This window comes from Piliocolobus tephrosceles, chromosome 2 (genome assembly GCF_002776525.5).
Source record: "Piliocolobus tephrosceles isolate RC106 chromosome 2, ASM277652v3, whole genome shotgun sequence".
NCBI classification, from domain to species: Eukaryota; Metazoa; Chordata; class Mammalia; order Primates; family Cercopithecidae; genus Piliocolobus; species Piliocolobus tephrosceles.
Genome location: NC_045435.1, coordinates 56,643,708 through 56,654,334, shown reverse-complemented (window position 1 = coordinate 56,654,334; position 10,627 = coordinate 56,643,708). Strand labels below are relative to the sequence as shown.

Below are 10,627 nucleotides of genomic sequence, written 5' to 3'. Positions count from 1 at the left end.
ACTCCACTGTCAACATTAGACAGATCAACGAGACAGAAAGTTAACAAGGATATCCAGGAATTGAACTCATCTCTGCACCAAGCGGACCTAATAGACATCTATAGAACTCTCCACCCCAAGTCAACAGAATATACATTCTTCTCAGCACCACATCAGACTTATTCCAAAATTGACCACATAATTGGAAGTAAAGCACTCCTCAGCAAATGTAAAAGAACAGAAATTATAACAAACTGTCTCTCTGACCACAGTGCAATCAAACTAGAACTCAGGACTAAGAAATTCAATCAAAACCGCTCAACTACATGGAAACTGAACAACCTGCTCCTGAATGACTACTGGGTACATAACGAAATGAAAGCAGAAATAAAGATGTTCTTTGAAACCAATGAGAACAAAGATACAACATACCAGAATCTCTGGGACACATTTAAAGCAGTATGTAGAGGGAAATTTATAGCACTAAGTGCCCACAAGAGAAAGCAGGAAAGATCTAAAATTGACACTCTAACATCACAATTAAAAGAACTAGAGAGGCAAGAGCAAACACATTCAAAAGCTAGCAGAAGGCAAGAAATAACTAAGATCAGAGCAGAACTGAAGGAGATAGAGACACAAAAAACCCTCCAAAAAATCAATGAAACCAGGAGTTGGTTTTTTGAAAAGATCAACAAAATTGACAGACCGCTAGCAAGATTAATAAAGAAGAAAAGAGAGAGGAATCAAATAGACGCAATAAAAAATGATAAAGGGGATATCACCACTGACCCCACAGAAATACAAACTACCATCAGAGAATACTATAAACACCTCCACGCAAATCAACTAGAAAATCTAGAAGAAATGGATAATTTCCTGGACACGTACACTCTTCCAAGACTAAACCAGGAAGAAGTTGAATCCCTGAATAGACCAATAGCAGCCTCTGAAATTGAGGCAACAATTAATAGCCTGCCCACCAAAAAAAAGCCCAGGACCAGATGGATTCACAGCTGAATTCTACCAGAGGTACAAGGAGGAGCTGGTACCATTCCTTCTGAAACTATTCCAATCAATAGAAAAAGAGGGAATCCTCCCTAACTCATTTTATGAGGCCAGCATCATCCTGATACCAAAGCCTGGCAGAGACACAACAAAAAAAGAGAATTTTAGACCAATCTCCCTGATGAACATCGATGCAAAAATCCTCAATAAAATACTGGCAAACCGGATTCAGCAGCACATCAAAAAGCTTATCCACCATGATCAAGTGGGCTTCATCCCTGGGATGCAAGGCTGGTTCAACATTCGCAAATCAATCAACGTAATCCAGCATATCAACAGAACCAAAGACAAGAACCACATGATTATCTCAATAGATGCAGAAAAGGCTTTTGACAAAATTCAACAGCCCTTCATGCTAAAAACGCTCAACAAATTCGGTATTGATGGAACGTACCTCAAAATAATAAGAGCTATTTATGACAAACCCACAGCTAATATCATACTGAATGGGCAAAAACTGGAAAAGTTCCCTTTGAAAACTGGCACAAGACAGGGATGCCCTCTCTCACCACTCCTATTCAACATAGTGTTGGAAGTTCTGGCTAGGGCAATCTGGCAAGAGAAAGAAATCAAGGGTATTCAGTTAGGAAAAGAGGAAGTCAAATTGTCCCTGTTTGCAGATGACATGATTGTGTATTTAGAAAACCCCATCGTCTCAGCCCAAAATCTTCTTAAGCTGATAAGCAACTTCAGCAAAGTCTCAGGATACAAAATTAATGTGCAAAAATCACAAGCATTCTTATACACCAGTAACAGACAAGCAGAGAGCCAAATCAGGAATGAACTTCCATTCACAATTGCTTCAAAGAGAATGAAATACCTAGGAATCCAACTTACAAGGGATGTAAAGGACCTCTTCAAGGAGAACTACAAACCACTGCTCAGTGAAATCAAAGAGGACACAAACAAATGGAAGAACATACCATGCTCATGGATAGGCAGAATCAATATTGTGAAAATGGCCATACTGCCCAAGGTAATTTATAGATTCAATGCCATCCCCATCAAGCTACCAATGAGTTTCTTCACCGAATTGGAAAAAACTGCTTTAAAGTTCATATGGAACCAAAAAAGAGCCCGTATTGCCAAGACAATCCTAAGTCAAAAGGACAAAGCCGGAGGCGTCACGCTACCTGACTTCAAACTATACTACAAGGCTACAGTAACCAAAACAGCATGGTACTGGTACCAAAACAGAGATATAGACCAATGGAACAGAACGGAGCCTTCAGAAATAATGCCACACATCTACAACCATCTGATATTTGACAAACCTGAGAAAAACAAGAAATGGGGAAAGGATTCCCTATTTAATAAATGGTGCTGGGAAAATTGGCTAGCCATAAGTAGAAAGCTGAAACTGGATCCTTTCCTTACTCCTTATACGAAGATTAATTCAAGATGGATTAGAGACTTAAATGTTAGACCTAATACCATAAAAACCCTAGAAGAAAATCTAGGTAGTACCATTCAGGACATAGGCATGGGCAAGGACTTCATGTCTAAAACACCAAAAGCAACGGCAGCAAAAGCCAAAATTGACAAATGGGATCTAATTAAACTAAAGAGCTTCTGCACAGCAAAAGAAACTACCATCAGAGTGAACAGGCAACCTACAGAATGGGAGAAAATTTTTGCAATCTACTCATCTGACAAAGGGCTCATTTCCAGAATCTACAAAGAACTCAAACAAATATACAAGAAAAAAACAAACAACCCCATCCAAAAGTGGGGAAAGGATATGAACAGACATTTCTCAAAAGAAGACATTCATACAGCCAACAGACACATGAAAAAATGCTCATCATCACTGGCCATCAGAGAAATGCAAATCAAAACCACAATGAGATACCATCTCACACCAGTTAGAATGGCAATCATTAAAAAATCAGGAATCAATAGGTGTTGGAGAGGATGTGGAGAAATAGGAACACTTTTACACTGTTGGTGGGATTGTAAACTAGTTCAACCATTATGGAAAACAGTATGGCGATTCCTCAAGGATCTAGAACTAGATGTACCATATGACCCAGCCATCCCACTACTGGGTATATACCCAAAGGATTATAAATTATTCTACTACAAAGACACATGCACACGTATGTTTATTGCGGCACTATACACAATAGCAAAGACTTGGAATCAACCCAAATGTCCATCAGTGACAGACTGGATTAAGAAAATGTGGCACATATACACCATGGAATACTATGCAGCCATAAAAAAGGATGAGTTTGCGTCCTTTGTAGAGACATGGATGCAGCTGGAAACCATCATTCTTAGCAAATTATCACAAGAAGAGAAAACCAAACACCGCATGTTCTCACTCATAGGTGGAAACTGAACAATGAGCTCACTTGGACTCGGGAAGGGGAACATCACACACTGGGGCCTATCATGGGGAGGGGGGAGGGGGGAGGGATTGCATTGGGGAGTTATACCTGATATAAATGATGAATTGATGGGTGCTGACGAGTTGATGGGTGCAGCACACCAACATGGCACATGTATACATATGTAACCTGCACGTTATGCACATGTACCCTAGAACTTAAAGTATAATAAAAAAGAAAAAAAAAAAAAATGAGGTACTTAAAGATATTTCAAACAATAACAAGAAAGTTTACTACCAAAGGAAATCCTTTAGGCAGAAGAGAAATTGATCTCAGACAGAATCCCGGAGATGCAGAAAGGAATGGAGAGTACAGATATTAGTAATTATAGGAGTAAAGAAATACTGACTATATAAAAAAGTATTAACAATGTCTAATTAGTGGAGGAAGAAAACAAATTAGAATGAAAGAGTGGACACCAGTAATACGTAAGTTGGATAAGGATGACTAGAGTAAGGTTATGGGATTATACAACAGAAAAATTAATGGAATAATAAACTTTAGACTTTATACTCAAGTATTAAAATTGATTACTAAATGAGGAGACATAAAGTATATGACTTCTAAGAAGACAAGCAAAGTTGGAATTAGAAGAAAAATAAAACACAGGCCAGAAATTAAGGAAAAAGAAGAGAAAAACAGATAAACAGAAGGCAAAAAATAAGATGGTAGAACTAAATCCAAAAATATCAGTAGCCACAATAAATATAAATGAACTAAAGTCTTAATTAAAACACAAAGAATAAATTACTTTTAAATGTGGCTATATATTATTTACAATGATACACCTAAAAACATAAAGATACAAATTAAAACTGAAAAGAAGGCCAGACACAGTGGCTCATACCTGTAATCTCAGCACTTTGGGAGGCTGAGGTAGGGGGATCACTTGAGGTCAGGAGTTCCAGACCAGCCTGGCCATCATGGTGAAACCCCATTTCTACTAAAAATACAAAAATCAGCTGGGCGTGGTGGTGCACACCTGTAATTCTAGCTACTTGGGAGACTGAGGCAGGAGAATTTCTTGAATGCTGGAGGCAGAGATTGCAGTGAGCTGAGATCGTGCCACTGCACTCCAGCCTGGGCAACAGGGCAAGACTGTCTCAAAACACAAAAATAAAATAAAATAAATAAAATAAAAGTGAAAAAAAGGAAAAGTATATATTAGACAAATACTAACCAAAAGAAAGCTTGTATACCTATATAGCAGATACCAGACAAAATAGACTTTAAGATAAAAATCATTATCAAAGTAAAAGAGAATCTCTATATAATAATAAAATGTTCAATTCAATGGTAAGACATGCTTTTCTTACTATTTTAATTATTTCATTTTATAAATAGCATAAAAACTTTTTTCTCAATAAAAATATTTCAATATTTAGTTTCAACAGCCATAAGAGTGAAAAAAAAAAAAAGAGACATCTCATAGAAGTACATAGATTACAATGAAAGATGCACCTCATTAATGACAAAGATTCTCTCCTTGGCAAAACTCTAATGAGGCTCCTCTGAACTCTCTTTACAACTAGGCCCTGAGTTTTGGGCTTCCAATCTCATCTCTGCATTGTCCAGCTGCACCAAGAATCCTGCTAAGTCAGTTTGCCTACCCTTAAATGTGTGATCACCCTTGATACCTGATCAAACTCCTCATCCTCCCCAGTCCCCCAGGTGAAGTCTGATCACACTGACCTGCCTTCAGCAAGAATCCTGTTAGGCTAGTTGAGCCAGAACCCCTACTTACCTCTGATGTTTCCTCTTAGTAATTTTTCATCTGAGGAAGACATACTTCTAAACTTACATACGCTTAATAACATAGCTTTAATATATATAAAGCAAAACTTGACAGAATGGCTAAGAGAAATGATCAAATCTACCATCTTAAATGGAGATTTTTAACAACTCTCTCAGCAATTACTAAGATCAAGCAGAAGGAAAAAATTAGTAAGGATATAGAAAATTTGCACAGCAGAATTAACAACTTCCTATAATGGATATGTATAGAATATTGCACCCAATTAATATAAAAAATTATTTTCAAATACACATGATTCATTTATGAAAGTTGACCCCTGGTAGGTGCTAAAGCCAGCCCCAACACATTTCAGGGATCAATATTATAATGGCCACATTCTCTGACTACAGCTCCACTGAGTCAGATCTCAGCACCAAATGACAGCAAAATAGCTGCACGCTAAAAAGTAAAAATCTTATAAACTATGTGTTAAAGAAGAAATGCTGATGGACATTACAAAACATTTAGAAATAAACAATCACAAAACTACAATAACACTTGTGGAACTAAAGTGGTCACTTAGAAATATGCAGACTAAAATGTTTACATTAGCAAAGAAGACTCAACAATTTTAAACTATGTATTAAACTTAAGAAGTCAAAAAAAGAATAGCAAAGAAGTTAAGTGAGGCTGGGTGTGGTGGTTCATGCCTGTAATCCCAGCACTTTAGGAGGCTGAGGTAGGTGGATCGCTTGAACTCAGGAGTTTGGGAACAGCCTAGGCAACATGGCAAAACTCCATTTCTACAAAAAAATACAAAAATTAGCCGGGTGTGGTGGCACACTCCTATAGCCCTGGCTACTGGAGAGGCAGAGGTGGGAGGATGGCTTGAGTCCAGGAGGTCAAGGATGCTGTGAGCGGAGATCACACCACTGAACTCCAGCCTGGGTGACACAGCCAAACCCTGCCTCAAAAAATAAAATAAGGGGCCGGGCACGGTGGCTCACGCCTGTAATCCCAGCACTTTGGGAGGCCGAGGCGGGCGGATCACAAGGTCAGGAGATCGAGACCACGGTGAAACCCCGTCTCTACTACAAATACAAAAAATTAGCCGGGCGCAGTGGCGGACGCCTGTAGTCCCAGCTACTCAGGAGGCTGAGGCAGGAGAATGGCGTGAAACCAGGAGGCGGAGCTTGCAGTGAGCCGAGATGGCGCCACTGCACTCCAGCCAGGGGGACAGAGCGAGACTCTGTCTCAGAAAAAAAAATAAATAAATAAAATAAAATAAAATAATTTAAAAAAAGTTAAGTGGCTTTTCCCAAAATCATTTGATAAATGGCAGAGCTCAGATTCAAAGCCAAATCTCTCTCATTCAAAGGCTATGATCTTTTCCATATAGCTTTTCCAAACAAACAAGTGAGTTTCGGCAAGAAAAGTCTTAGTGGTCTTATAAGAGGGAAAAAAAAATCTTTCTTAAATTTCTTTTTATTTTTAAATTTGTATATTTTTTTTAATATTAGAGATGAGCTCTCAGTATGTCTCAAACTGGTCTCAAACTCCTGGCCTCAAGCAATCCTCCCACCTCAACCTCCCAAAGTGCTGGCAGAAGCCACAGCACCCAGCCAAGAAAAAAAACTCTTAGAGCAGAATTAAAGTTTTCAAGAAGGTGTTGCTTAAACTACTAGAAAACCGAAAGTTCAAACATTCAAAATGATGCTGAGCAGGCTGGACAGAGTGGCTCATGCTTGTAATCCCAGCCCTTTGGGAGGCGGAGGCTGGTGGATTACCTGAGGTCAGAAATTCGAGACCAGCCTAGCCAACATGGTGAAACCCCATCTCTACTAAAAATACAAAAAAATTAGCCAGGCATGGTGGCAGGAGCCTGTAATCCCAGTTACTTGGGAAGCTGAGGCAGAAGAATCACTTGAACCCAGGAGGCAGAGGCTGCAGTGAGCTGAGATCATCACACCACTGCACTCCAGCCTGGGCAACAAGAGCAAGACTCCATCTCAACAAAAAAAAAAAAAAAAAAAAAAAAAGATGCTGAGCAATTTATCTGACTTACATGTGTTTTCAGTTATTTTAATTTACTTTTCCTATGTACTGAAACTTGCCTTCCTGAATACTTTCTGGCTTGGTTTACACTGAAGTTAACTTAGTAAAGCTTTTCTAAAAATCATTTTGGGGGGTGTGACTTTAGAATTCTGCTGGACCTCAAGGCATTTGTCATTACAACCCATGCACCTTCAGACAACTGGATGGCATCCTTACTAACAGTTCTCTTTCCTGTTTAGAGTTTTTGTGCAGTTGTGATTCAGTAACAGCAGGTCAGACTGCATTATTCTTTGCCTTCTGTCCCAGTCCAGTGTCATCCAAATAACAAAGCACCCAGCACCACTTGGGCAGGATATGACTGCCTAGAAATTACTTTTTACTGCAGGGGGAAAAAAGATGCCTGGTAATTCTCATCCTTCACTGAAATTGACTTTCAGTTGAAAAGAACTTAAAATAGCCTACTCCTCTCATTTGTCAAGGATACCTAGTCAGGAATTTGTTTCCTTAAACTTAATCTAGAAAGTGCCAAGCTACAAATGAAGAGATAATCCTTGTTCCTCAAGCTCCCACTAACGGCAACTGTTTTCTACCCAGCCTATGGCTATCCCTTGGGTCAAAGTTTTATGAGGCATATTAATAACACAATTATAAAATCAAAACAGTCTTCATCTTAAATACTGGAAGTATATCTTAAATATTATCCTTTTTTTCAAGAAAGGAGGGTTATCTAGAGCAAGGGTGCCCAATCCCTGGACCACAAACCAGTACTGGTCTGTAGCCTATTGGGAACCGGACCAAACAGCAGGAGGTGAGTGGCAGGCGAGCAAGCAAAGCTTCATCTGTATTTACAGCCTGCTCCTCATTGTTTGCATTACCACCTGAGCTCCGCCTCCTGTCAGATCAGCAGTGGCATTAGATCCTCACAGGAGTGCGAATCCTGTTGTGAAGAGCTCACCCAAGGGATCTAGGTCACTGGCTCCTTGTAAGAATCTAATGCCTGATTATCTCTCACTGTCTCCCATCACCCCCAGATGGGACCACATAGTTGTAAGAAAACAAGCTCTGGGCTCCCACTGGTTCTATATTATGGTGAGTTGTATAATTATTTCATTATATATTACAATTTAATAATAATAAAGTGCACAATAAATGTAATGTGCGTCAATCATCCCAAAACCATCCCCTCCCCTGCCCCACATCCGAGGAAAAACTGTCTTCCACAAAAACCAGTTCCTTGTGCCAAAAAGGCTGGGGACTGCTGATCTATAGTATAATATCCCCCAAAAAGCAAACACTGCCACAATAGCAAAACTAGCCTTAATCCTTTCTGGGATTTAATATCTATACTTTTTAAGATTCTTGTCTCAAATTCAATGTCCAAATAATAACCATGAATTAATCATACTCTGTTTTAAACCATTAAATTCACCAGTTTAAGATATTTTTACACACAAACTCTGAAAGTTAGCTCAATGTTTCACCTCAAAACTTTACATAAAAAGAAAACTAGCTAAGATGGGAACATCAGCAAAGCTTTTGAATCTCTCCTCTCTACGTATAAAACCAGACAGAACAACTAGAGAGCAATACCCAAAACCCATGAACAATGTGCACAGCAAATCCATGTGACAAAGTATCCTCACCAAACCCAGAACACAAACAGGTGAAGAAAAACCGCCAACGGCCATATAACCTGCATGGTATCTGTGGCTGGGCAGGAAAAAGAAAGCAACAGGCAATCAGACCTGTGAAAAGGAAAATCCCAAAGAGCCAACAGGCATTACTAGAAAACATGGAGGGACAGTCTGACAATAGTAGCTCACACTGGAAGGAATTTTGTCCACTCCAATAAGGAGTAGGTTTAAGGGGCCCATGGTAAGAAACTGTGAAGGCGCCCAAGTAGTTGTGCACCATGAACTCTTGAAACTGACCTGCCAGGGTTCCCTTCCAGAATACAGCCTCACACCAAGGAGAAATCTCAAGAGACAAAACCAAACTCCTGAAATAGATGGACAAGAGAGAAAAAGGAAAGAGAAGTAGTGGAGGAGGGGAAGAAATCCAGGAAATCTCAGGAGACAGGAGGCCATCGTTTAAACACTCTGCTGAGAACAACTACGAGGGAGCTCAGTGAAGTTACAAAGCTACCCTGAACCATGTCTCTTTCTAAAAGTTCAGAAAAACTGAGTTCAAATAGAAATGAGCAACAGAAATGACTCAAGCTCAAATGCAATTCAAAGTTCTAAAAGAAGTAAGAGAAGAAGAAGCAGAACAACATCCTTATGAATAACAAATGCAGTCAGGAATACATGCTCAAAAATAAATAAATAAATAAATAAATAACATGGTGTGGCGTAGTGGCTCATGCCTATAATCCTAGCACTTTGGGAGGCCAAGGCAGATGGATCACCTGAACTCAGGAGTTAGAGACCAGTCTGAGCAACATGACCAAACTCCGTCTCTATTAAAAAACACAAAAAATTAGCCAGGTGTGGTGGCGGGCCCCTGTAATCCCAGCTACTCAGGAGGCTGGGGCAGGAGAATTGCTTGAGCCCAGGAGGTGGAGGGTACAGTGAGCCAAGACTACACACTGCACTCTAGCCTTGGTGACAGAGCCAGACTCTGTCTCAAAAAATAAAAATAAAAATAAAATGAAGTAAATGGCATAAAGAAAATGATGCATGACAGAACAAAATAAATCAGAATCCACAAACTCAGATGAGGTAGAGAAGTCAAGTGGCAATTAGAAATAAAATAAAAAGTCATTTCAGAAATACACAGATAATTAAAAGACACAGAAGACAAAAAAGAAGAAAAAATTAAAATAAAAAGAAGAGGCCAGGCACGGTGGCTGATGCCTGTAATACCAGCACTTTGGGAGGCTGAGGTGGGAGGATTGCTTAAGCCCAGGAGTTTGAGACCAGCCTGGGCAACATAGTGAGACCTCGTCTCTACTAAAAATCAAAACAATTAGCCAGGTATGGTGGCATGTGCCTGTTGTCCCCACTACTTGGGTGGCTGAGGTGGGAAGATCACTTCAGCCCAGGAAGTCAAGGCTGCAGTGAGCCAAGATCATGCCACTGCACTCCAGCCATTGTGACACAGCAAGACCCTGTCTCAAAAAAAAAAAAAAAAAAAAAAAAGAGATAAAAATGATTAAAAAGAAAGTGATAAACAATGAAAATGGGTAAAAAGAATTATGTAAAGAAAGATATGAGAAATTCCTAAAGAATAAAATAAAAGGACATGAAAAATGGTAAAAAGTATAATCTAAAAATTTCCTGAAGTTTAAAAAAAAAAGTATGAAACTAGATATTGAAAGCTTCTACCCCATACCTGAGAATACTGACCCACAACATCCAACACCAACACACAGTCTAATGAAATCACTGGACACTAAAGA

General features: G+C 39.3%; 1 protein-coding gene across 2 annotated transcripts in view; it reads right to left on the bottom strand.

Annotated features, from left to right (window-relative positions):
• SUMF1 (sulfatase modifying factor 1) overlaps positions 1-10,627 on the bottom strand; it is a 107,107-nt gene that overhangs the window by 76,325 nt on the left and 20,155 nt on the right. The gene's annotated exons all lie outside the window — the stretch shown is intronic.